Here is a 9,803-nt window from a genome sequence, read left to right on the forward strand (position 1 = left end):
ACGCGCGAGGCGCGAACGGCGCGGCGTCGGGGGCGAGCGGGGCGGCGTCGGGGGCGAGCGGGGAGACGGGGTCGAGCGGGGCGACGGGGTCGAGCGGGGCGACGGGGTCGAGCCCGATCCAATCTGGATCGGGGGAGGGAGGGGGAGAGTGGGGTGTCGGTGGGGGGTTAGGGTTTGGGGGAGTGGGGGATATGGGCGCGGTTGGGGCCGGCCTGGTGGCCTGGTGGGCCGAGGCCGTTCGGCCAAGTTGGGCCACGGCCCAGTGGGGGGCTCCTTTTCCCCTTTTTTGTTAGCTTTCTTTTTTGTATTTTCTTTCTTTTATTTATTTTCTTTTCTATTTTAAATCAATTTAAATTATTTAGGCATTTTATAAAAATGTGTTTACTACACCATATTTACTTATGCAAAATATGGCACCTCCCGAACATTTTGTTTTAAATTTTGAAAAACTTTTATTGTTGACACTAATTGAATTTAAATTATGAAATGGTTTTGGATCATCGCACGGTTAACAACAGTAACCGAGGTGACGTGGCATGATTAGCGGGGAATTACTGTAGCTTGATTACCCGGGCGTTACAATAGGGTCAAAGGGCAAAGGTGAAACACCCAGTCCTCGTGCTAAACATGTGGCATAAATTCCACCATAGAACCAACCACTTTTGGCGTTGCTGAAGCCTACGTGCAACCATCGCTCCAAGGTTATAATTTCTTTCACCAGAGAGAGCAGTGTGAATGAGGCTCAAGTCTAGCGAGCAAAGTGTGCTACGGTCTTGCTTGCCTACTATGCATTTCCCGTTAAATAATGCAAAGTACTGAATTGCGGGAAAGTGAATGCTCTTTATTCTTCATTGTCTCACTCCTCTATTTTCACCGTAACAAAGGCTAGTGAAGAAAGACTCATACTCAGCCTTTGATGGCTCATCAAGCTAACCCCAAAATGGAAGTTTGCAATGGTAAGAAAAATTCTCTAGTGAGATAGTAAAAGGTTCATCATAAAGCATAAAAGACACCCTAGACTCACGTTGAAAATATTTAAATCCTTTGACAAATGATTCAGTGAGAAGATGGCGTTGTTCACACTTATCTGAGAGGTAGGGACCGAGATCGGCATTGTGAACATATTGCTCAAATTCCTCCTTGATGCCCACCTGCACCATATATTCATCACAAGGCCATAAGCATGTTTTGGTGGCGGCATCTCGCGTGGAACTTTCACTTGGTTCAACATAGGACCGATGAGCAGAACTGTCACTAGAAGATGCCCCCGAGGATCGTCTCCTCGAGGAACTCCTTCCAAATAGGTTCAACATGTCCGCGTACATTTTTTCCTATGAACAAAAATCTGAATTTTTAGTTCACAATTTTTTTCCAACAAAACTAATAGCAACTACTCATAGGGGTACATAGAGGCCATAGCAAGCATTCAAACTACTTAGAACACTAAGAATTGAACATGCAAGCACATCTACAGCAGCACCAAGAGTAGCTATTTATTCAAAGTATAAACCACTAAACAAAAACTAATTGGAGAAATGATGGAGTTACATACCAAGCAACAATCCCCCGGAATAGTTTCAGAAATGGAGCTTCGAGCAAAGAGATCGAAATCCGTGGGTATGAGCTCAAGAACACGGGAGAGAGAGCAAGGGTGAGTTTTTTTCTGGAGGTAGGTGACAATGTGGGATGAAGAGATAAGTGAGGGGGCTCCGTCTCGTGGATCGTGATAATTCTTTCTGGAATAATGTGATTTTATAGTATCAGGGGGGGTCGTCAGCGGGGCCACCAGGTGGGTACAACCCACCTGGGCACGCTAGGAGAGGGGGGCGCCCTGGTGGGTTGTGCCCAACCAGGAGCCCCTCTCTGGTGGTTCTTGGCTCCAGAAATTCTTATTATTGGTATAAAAAATCCTCGCAAAGTTTCGTTCCATTCCGAGAACTTTCATTTCTGCACAAAAACAACACCATGGTAGTTCTGATGAAAACAACGTCAGTCCGGGGTTAGTTTCATTCAAATCATGCAAATTAGAGTCCAAAACAGGAGGAAAGCGTGAGAAAAAGTAGATACGTTGGAGACGTATCAAGGGGGAGTAGAACTCTCAGTTCACCTGACCTTGCTATTTTGTGCCATCCTTTATATTTTGATAGAACCTTTAGTTTGGGCGCTATAGTTGCTCGGTGGTTAAACACAAACTGTACGAAGGGTTGTATTTTCGGAGATGTCTATGCCTCCCGCCTTGCTAAATATTTTGAGATACCTATTAGGCATGATGAGGAGGAGGAGATGTTGCTACCCACTAAATATTTAGATTGTGCTAGCATGGTAGCACATGATTTTATTAAAAATGATAAGCATAATTGACTCCAGTAGAACTTGTTATGAAGTTAGGGTACTTCTGAGATTATTACTTTTCCCGCACCTTCTTTGTTTGATATTCATTCAGGTAGGTACACTATTATGCCCGAGGATATTTATGCGTACTGGGAGTTGACGCAACCCCCAGTACCAGAGCCAGCACCATCACCTGCTCTGTACCAGGAGCATGTTTATCAGTGGGAGCCACAAGAGCTCGCCAACCAGTGGAACCCTCAGGACCCTCCGCCGTATCGAGGAGAGGGTTATTTCAAATCATGGCCCTAGACCAACTTAGGCCAAAAGCCTAAGCTTGGGGGAGTTTGTATTTCTCACTGACATTACATTCATGTTCACACATTCATTCCAGTTGTCGGTGTTCATCCTTTTCCATTGTATAATCCATGCTAGTTTATTTTTCTTGCTTTCTTCTTGTGTGTTTGAAAAACTTTGATAAAATCCAAAAATATTTCTTGTTTCTTTTTAGTTTTTCTTTCTAGTTTAATTAGTTGTAGTATTAAAAGAAAACCCAAAAAGATTTCGCGTTCTTCTTTTGCTTGTTGGGAGCTTTCCCGTGTAAAAAGTTTTTCGCGTTTTCGTTTTTACTTTCTTAAGAAAAATAAAAACTCCAAAAAAATATTCCAGTGTGTTTCTTTGAAATTCTTTTCTTTTCATTGTGTCGTAAGGAGAAGACCACGATGAAAATGTTGAGTGGCTCTCATATGCGTTATTTTTTATCTAACAAAAATCCTATATTACCTTGTCTTCTTCTTTGAATAAATGTTTGCAGATTCCAGCTTAGTCCAATGCACGTGCACTTTTATTATTATTCACATTGTTCGGTCCTGCAAGTCAAAGGCAATAATGACGATATTTGATGAAATGATTGAGATGAGGAAAAGCTAGTATGAACTCGACCTATTTTGTTTTTGTAAATATGATTAGCTCATCATTCTTGATTCAGCCTATTATGAATGAAACATGTTTACAATGACAATTAGAGATTATAGTTACTCATGCCATGCTTAATTATCTAGGAGTTGATAATGGTTTGTCTTGTGTGCCAACATGCATTTAAAATGGTTGTGATGTAGTATGATAGGATGGTATCCTCCTTTGAATGATTCAAGTGGCTTGACTTGGCACATGTTCACACATGTAGTTGAATCAAAAACAACATAGCCTCCACGATATTTATGTTCATGTTGATTTATATCCTACTCATGCTTGTATTCAATGTTGATTAACCTCAATGCATGTTTATGACTGTTGTCGCTCTCTAGGTTGTCGCTCCTCAATCTTTTGCTAGCCCTCACTTGTACTAAGTGGGAATACTGCTTGTGCATCCACTTCCTTAAACCCAAAGTTGTTCCATATGAGTCCACCATACCTACCTATATGCGGTATTTACCTTCCGTTCCAAGTAATTTTGTAGGTGCCAAACTCTAAACCTTCAAATAATAATCAGTTTTGTATGCCCGAATCACCCATGTAGCGACTGGGGGCTGTCAATATGTTCCTTGCTAGGTGGGTTATTCTCACGATGAGTGTTTATTCACTTGTCATTCACGAGAAAGTGGCTGGGAATCGGGATGCCCAGTTCCATGCTCAAAATCAAATCAAAATGTAATAATAAAACAAAACTCCCCCAGGACTGTTGTTGGTATCGACGGTACCCGTGGATTCGGCTAGCCATGGAGTGTGATTGTTGGTGGAGGGGGAGTAAAAACTTTATCTGTTTGGGAACCACCTATAATGTATCTAGCATGGAAGATAGCGAGATCTCTTGGTTGTTATGTTGACAATGAAAGCATACCGCTCAAAATTATATTCATCTCTATTTTAAGGGCTTCGAGCTCTGGCACCTCTGCAAATCCTTGCTTCCCTCTACGAAGGGCCTATCTATTTACTTTTATTGTTGAGTCATCATCTTATTATTAAAATCACCACTTGGAGAGCACCACTGTCATTTATATGCTTTGTTTTTTATTTATGTTGATTATGAGTGTGACTGGATCTCTTTTGCCATGAATTATAGTGTCTAGTCAGTCCTTGATCTTCAGGGGTGCTCTGCATTTATGTTTTGCGGTCTCAAAAAGGGCTAGCGAGATACTCCCTCCGTCCCAAAATTCTCGTCTTAGATTAGATTAGATGCAGATGTATCTAATACTAAAACGTGACTTGATACATCTGTATTTAGAGAAATCTAAGACAATAATTTTGGGATGGAGGGAGTACCATTATGTCATATTATATCATGATTGTTTTGAAAAAAATGTTGAGATCCGAGATTTATTATTATTGCTCCCTAGTTGATTATGCCATTGATACGAGTAAATGTGAGACCTAAATGTTATTCTGAATATGGTTAGTTCATAATCTTTGCTGAAAACCTGAATATTGGCTAGACATATTTGCAACAACAAGAACAAATAGAGTTTGTAAAAGTTTTTCTTTGTCACTTTCAGTTTGTCAACTGAATTGCTTGAGGACAAGCAATGGGTTAAGCTTGGGGGAGGTGATACGTCTCCATCGTATCTACTTTTCCAAACTCTTTTGCCCTTGTTTTGGACTCTAATTTAGATTATTTGAATAGTACTAACCCGAACTGGCGTTGTTTTCAGCAGAATTGCCATGGTGTTATTTTTGTGCAGAAATCAAATTTCTCGGATTGACCTGAAAATTTACAGAGAATTTTTGTGGAATATATAAAAAATACTGGCGCAAAAAGATACCAGAGGGGGGCCACCCGGAGGCCACAAGCCCTAGGGGCGCGCCTACCCCTCAGGGAACGCCTCACAGGCTTGTGGGCCCCCTGGACCGCCTCCGACCCTAATTCCAACTCTATAAGTACTTATTCACGGAGAAAAAATAGGAGAGAAGGATTCATCGCATTTTACGATACAGAGCCGCCACCGCCTCCTGTTCTTCATCGGGAGGGCTGGTCTGGAGTCCGTTCGGGGCTCCGGAGAGGGGAATCCGTCGCCATCATCATCACCAACCTTCCTCCATGACCAATTTCATGATGCTCGCCGCCGGGAGTGAGTAATTCCATTGTAGGCTTGCTGGACGGTGATGGGTTGGATGAGATTTATGATGTAATCGAGTTAGTTTTGTTAGAGTTTGATCCGTAGTATCCACTATGTTCTGAGATTGATGTTTCTATATATGACTTTGCTATGCTTAATGCTTGTCACTAGGGCCCGAGTGCCATGATTTCAGATCTGAACCTATTATGTTTTCTTGAATATATGTGTGTTCTTGATCCTATCTTGCAAGTTGTAGACACTTATTACGAGTTATGATCTGCATACCCCGAGGTGACAACAATTGGGATTCTTTCCGATGATTACCGTAGTTTGAGAAGTTCATGTATTCACTAAGTGCTAATGCTTTGGTCCGGTTCTCTATTAAAATAAGGCCTTAATATCCCTTAGTTTTCATTAGGACCCCGCTGCCATGGGAGGGTAGGACAAAAGATGTCATGCAAGTTCTTTTCCATAAGCACGTATGACTATATACGGAATACATGCCTACATTATATTGATGAATTGAAGCTAGTTCTGTGTCACCCTAGGTTATGACTGCTACATGATGAATATTATCCGACACAATTATCATTGTCGATCCAATGCCCACGAGCTTTTCATATATATATATATACGGAATACAGCCGGTCTATTCTGCTAATATTAGCAGAATAACTATTCTGATAACACTTCCGCACTGCACGCTCAACGCAAGTGCACGTCATTGTTTAAACCAAGTGTGATGCAGTACTCACATGAGTGAACTTCCCGTCGAAAAAACTGCACATTGTGTTTTTTTGGTACCTTTTTCGCTCTAGTTTTTTAACCGTTAGTCGGCATGAGGCGTTTAATGTATTGTTGAAAAGCTATGGATTAGGCCCTACTTTGACATGTTGAACACTTTTCGAGATTCCACACGGATTAAGAGCAGTTTTGAAAATGGTGCGGCCCATGACGAGTGGCAGCGAGCATTTTTTTCACGATTTCTTCTAAACCGCTTGTCGGAATGAAGCAAAAGATACACGGTTGGAAAGATATCGTCGAGGCGCATCATTTTCATATCTATTATTTTCTCTAATTCGTTACAGTTTAAGAGCAGTTTCAAATTTACTAAATCGCGGAATTCTGTTTTTTTGATTTTTTTTTCAAATTTTTGGTACTGTTTTCGCTCCATTTTTCTAACCGTTTGTCGAAATGAGGCGTATGATACGCCGTTGGAAATCAATGGATAAGGCGCAACTTTCATATGTGAAAATGTTTCAGAGATTCCTTACGGTTTTTAGTTAATTTTAAAAATCGTGCGGCTGACGACGAGAGGCAGCGGCTGTTTTTCGCGAAATTTTTACCAACCGCTGGTCAGAATGATTCAAATTATACATCATTGGAAAGATATCGATGTGGCACAACTTTTTCATGTAGAACACGCTATCTGATTCCTTACGGTTAAGGAGCAATTTTGATTTTAACGAAATGGGGACTCTATGTTTTTTGGCGACACCAAAATCGTCGTATGTACTGCATCAAACGGAAAACCGCACTTCTTTAGACTAAAAACCGCACTTCATCAGACTGACAAGTGCACTGCATGATTTCTTTTTTGTGGGACGTAAATTTTCCTAAACGAGGTGGAGTGCACTTCATGTCGAGCGATGGTGAACCGCAATACTATGAAAAGTGAACCTCGAGACTATCGTAAACGGGCCGTACTGCATCAGACAAAAAACCCGCACTTATTTAGACTAAAACCGCACTTCATCGGACAGACAAGTGCACTGCATGATTTTTTCATGGGACGTAAATTTTACCAAACGAGCTGGAGTGCACTTCTTTAGACTAAAAATGGCACTTCATCGGACAGACAAGTGCACTGCATGATTTCTTTTTTGTGGGACGTAAATTTTACCAAACGAGGTGGAGTGCACTTCTTTAGACTAAAACCGCACTTCATCAGACTGACAAGTGCACTGCATGATTTTTTTTGTGGGACGCAAATTATTCCATACGAGTTTTTGTTGTCTGTTTTTCAATTTTCTTTTATGAACGAGAGCGGACCGTAGAGACGGGGGCAAGTGAACCGTGACATATATCATAGTGAACCGCATTACGTTTTTTGTTGTTTCGCTAATTTTTTCCGCAATTCCACATGTGCGCTAGTGAACAACATCACTCTCAAAAGTGAACCACATCCGAGGACCAAACGCACTGCTAGTGTTGATGTAGTCGAATGAATTTTGAAACACACGAAACAAATTGCACTTCATACAGAGGGATAATGTGCTGCTACACAAATGGAGTCAACTACTTTTTTCAATTGTCCCACAAAGAAAACAAGATGCATTAGAAAAAGAAGTGAACCTCTCATGAGAATTTCTTTTTCTCATTCTTTACAAAGCGAACCACACCACCACTACAAAATGAACCACATCATTTTTTTCTCTGAAAATTATAGAACATGAAAATTACAAAATTGCATGCAAACATCTGTACTTGCAGTGCACTTTTCTCCCCTTTTGTTCCATTTTCCTCCTGCAAAACAGTAAGAAGAACTACAGTAACAGCCAAGAGTGAGCCACATTGAAGATTTGTTTAATTTCTTTGAGAGAACCAGCGCTCCCATACAAAATCGAGGGTACTGCAATCGAGCTGGTGATGTGCTGCAGGAGCGACTCAACCGAACTGAAAGGGGGCTCCCACGAGTTCCGTACTGCCACCGTATACTCTGCCCGGCCGCGCCACTGGGTCAATCTCCACGAACAGACCATCACCACTTTTTTCCTTCATGCACAAATCAGTGAAGCGGGGCCGGAGTCGGAGTACTGTGCGAGCACCGTCGACGGATACGGCCGCCTGAGGAGTCGTGGCAAGACGGGGCTCGTTGGGTAGGGCGTTGTAGACGGCAGCAGCTGCCCGTGCTGGTAGCCCATGGTGGTGGCGCGGGGACGGCGGGAGGGAGGACCAGAGAGGAGTCGCGGGAGGGGAGGGGTGGATCTGGCTGCGGGGCTCGCGCGGGGACGGCTGGAGGTACGGCAAGGAGCAGAGCAGAGTCGCGTGGCATGGGAGGGAAGGAGCTGCTTGCCGGTGCGAGCTCAGGCCGCCGGCGATGAAGGGCACGGGCGGTGCGAGCCCAGGCCGCCGGCGATGCAGGGCTGGGGCGGCGCAATCCCAGGGGACGGGCGATGCAGGGCAGGGGAGGCGCAAGCCCAGGCCGCTGGCGGGTGGATCGACAGCCGACTAGGGGTAGGGCGGCGCCAAGCAGACGGTGGATCGGGGGAGAGAGATGCGGCGCCGGCGGGAGGAAGAAGGTGGATCGGGGCTGGGGAGGCGCCCAGCAGAAGGTGCGGTGGGAGGTGGCGCCGGCGGTGAGGAGGTGCGGGGGAAGCGGGGAAGGTGGTGGTGCGGCGGCGGTGTGGGGCAAGCAGGGGAGTGTGTGGGTGGTGACGCCGAGGTGAGGTTGAAGAAGGGGGGAGTGGATCGGGGAGGTTCGTGCGGTCGTGGGGTGGGAGGTGGTGGGGATTGGGATCGGGCAGAAGTGGGCACATCGGTTGGTTTTGTTTGGACAGATGTTAGCAGAATAAGAATTAGTGTTAGTAGAATAAGGTCTTAAGGGGTATTATCATAATAGACCCACCCTATATATATATATATATATATAGGGTAACGCTATTCTAAGCGTGAGTGTAGAATAGCTTATTCTACACCCCTAGTAACGCTATGTACAAAATCTAGTAAAACGGTGTACAAAATGTAGTAATTCGGAAAATAATTTTTTTATCATCGAAGTTTGTAATTTACTACATTTTACAAAAATTACTATATTTTACATAGTGTATTACTGTATTTTGTATGTACCGTTACTGGGGTGTAGAATAAGTTATTCTACACTCACGCTTGTTTAGCGTTAATATATATATATATATATATATATATATATATATATATATATATATATATATATATATATATATAGCCGGTCTATTCTGCTAATACTAGCAGAATAACTATTCTGATAACACTTCCGCACTGCACGCTCAATGCGAGGGCACTGCACTTTCAATAGCAGCGGTACTGCAATACAGAGACTAGTGAACTTCGTGTCTGAAAAAACTGCACGAGGTGTTTTTTCGGTACCTTTTTCGCTCTAGTTTTTTAACTGTTTATCGAAACGAGGCGTGTAATATATCATTGAGAAGCTATGGATTAGGCGCAAATTCGCCATGTTAGACACTTTCGAGATTCTTTACGGTTTAAGAGCAGTTTTGAAATTGGTGCGACCCATGACGAGTGGCAGCGAGCTTTTTTCGCGATTTCTTCTAAACCGCTTGGCGGAATGAAGCAAATGATACACGTTGGAAAGATATCGTCGAGGCCCATCTTTTTCATATCTATTATTTTCTCTAATTCGTTACGGTTTAAGAGCAGTTT

Source organism: Aegilops tauschii, chromosome 4, assembly GCF_002575655.3.
Source record: "Aegilops tauschii subsp. strangulata cultivar AL8/78 chromosome 4, Aet v6.0, whole genome shotgun sequence".
NCBI classification, from domain to species: Eukaryota; Viridiplantae; Streptophyta; class Magnoliopsida; order Poales; family Poaceae; genus Aegilops; species Aegilops tauschii.